The sequence below is a fragment of the Rattus norvegicus genome, chromosome 15 (genome assembly GCF_036323735.1).
Source record: "Rattus norvegicus strain BN/NHsdMcwi chromosome 15, GRCr8, whole genome shotgun sequence".
Classification (NCBI taxonomy): Eukaryota; Metazoa; Chordata; class Mammalia; order Rodentia; family Muridae; genus Rattus; species Rattus norvegicus.
Genome location: NC_086033.1, coordinates 13126956 through 13129012, shown reverse-complemented (window position 1 = coordinate 13129012; position 2057 = coordinate 13126956). Strand labels below are relative to the sequence as shown.

Here is a 2057-nt window from a genome sequence, read left to right as displayed (position 1 = left end):
GTGGAGATGAAGGTGCTAGAGGTAAGAGATGGCCATATCGATGATATGGGAATTCCTAAGGCTGTGGTGAGGTCTATACCACCTTCCAGAGAAACACTCCTCAGGAGGCCTTGCTCATCTCTGCAGCACCTGGTGCACTAAAGTAAAAGGAAGAGAGCACATTTCAAGGGAAGGGGCTGCACTCCTAGCAGGCCTTTAGGCTTTGGACTCTCTCCACCAAGCTTCCCATGATCAGAACTCATTCCTTCATCTGAGAACAGCATGTATGTTGACTTTGTAAAGCCTCCCTCCATCTTTAATCCTTATTATTTGGGTTAAAATGTCTCTGTCAATAGTTTCAAAGGAGATCTTGGCAAAGGCATGAAGAACAGGCGTGAAAAAAAAAATCCTCTTTTGCAACCAAGAACTCGGTGTTCAGTGTGAGTTTGATACACATAGGAAGGAACATGAGGTGGGTGTGGTGGCCCACACCTTTAAGTCCAGCAATCAAGAGTCAGAGACAGGGGTATCTCTGTTTGAGGCTAGTCTAGTCTATATGGCAAGTTCCATGATTTGGGATGGGGGGTGGGATGGGCGAGAGAGAGCATGGTATACAAGTAATGATGCTGTGGAGGGTGAAATTTTATAATCTCAGAACTTTCTTTCACACACAGATACACATACTCTTACACCCCATCACCAACCCACAGCTGTCTGCTGTCATCAAAGCCCTGTGTTCCTGTTCTGAGAAGGAGCAAACAATGTTAACCACCCAAGTCATAAAACAATTGAGATGGGGCCTGTGCCCCATCTGCTCTGTTCCTCAGGAAAAAGGAGGCACCATATGCTTTCATTTTGAAGCAACCTGCCTGTTGTCATTTCCCTGACAGTGAGGGACCATGCTGGGCAGCAGCTTCCACCGTTGTGGATCCCAACATCACTCTGAGGTATTCACGGCACTCCTAGTCTAAGCCTGGGCCTCATCAAAACTCCAAACCAGGGGAGTACTGTGGCTACACACTAATGTGTTAAAAAGAATTTTAAACTCAATCAACATGTTTGCTATGGGGACACCAATGACTGACTTCCTTCCTTCCTTCCTTCCTTCCTTCCTTCCTTCCTTCCTTCCTTCCTTCCTTTCCAGTCACTCTTCAGCTTGTTTGCTTCATTTGTTGATTTAAAGGATTTCTAGAGGCTGGTCAAGTAGCTCAGAAAATAAAGGAACTCTACATAAGCTTGACAAGTTAAATGCAATCCCAGGATCAATAAAAGGTTAAAGGAGAAAACTGACTCCACAATGTTGTTCACTGACCTCAAATCATGTAAAACACACACACACACACACACACACACACACACACACACACACACACACACAATTAAGTAATTTGATTGAGTTAAAGGATTTATAATAAAAGAACTGCCCATAGAGGGAATTTTCTTGGCTGTATTTTGCTGCCCCAACATGAACTCTTGTGATGGTCTTCAACCACGCATATGGCGGGGCAGGGTCACTGTCAATGTTCTTCAGCTTGGGTGCCCTCAGGCAGGACTTGTCCCCATCATTGTCTCAGAAAGACACTGTACCCCCAAAACTACTCCAGTGTTCTGTGCCTGGAAAGCTCTATGGAAAACAAACTGCAGTCCGGTGACCACAGCTTGGTATCTCAGGTGCCCTTTCTAAATTCAGAGTTTTAACTGCTAAGACGAATGTGTCTGAGGAGACTGATATCAGAGGGACCTCCCAAGGAGAGGTGCCTCAGCCTCCTGCCTCCCTCACAGTCAGATGGCTGCGAGCCTCAGTGTGAAGGGAGAAAATGAGTGCTGTAATTAACTCAGATTTTCTTAGAACTGGCCTATTATTTGTGTCCCTGCTTGTTCACAGAGAACCTTAAAAAGAATTCTTTATGTTGAGCAGGAGCCATGTTTTACTACATCCAGAACAGAGACTCGTAAACTCCCAAAATAGATCTTAGCCTTGTAGACTGAAAGAAAAACAACAAAAACACAAAACATTTATGAGATGTAGCCAGAAAACACTGGGCGTTGTTCCTCCAGTCAAGTGTCTCCATCCTGAC

At 44.9% G+C, this 2057-nt stretch overlaps 1 non-coding gene across 1 annotated transcript; it reads left to right on the top strand.

Moving 5' to 3' along the window:
• The first annotated feature begins 318 nt into the window (after nt 1–318).
• Nucleotides 319–449, top strand: LOC120097272 (small nucleolar RNA SNORA40). The gene has a single exon (XR_005494491.1). It is a non-coding gene; the product is annotated as a small nucleolar RNA SNORA40 (small nucleolar RNA).
• Nucleotides 450–2057: the final 1608 nt, after the last annotated feature.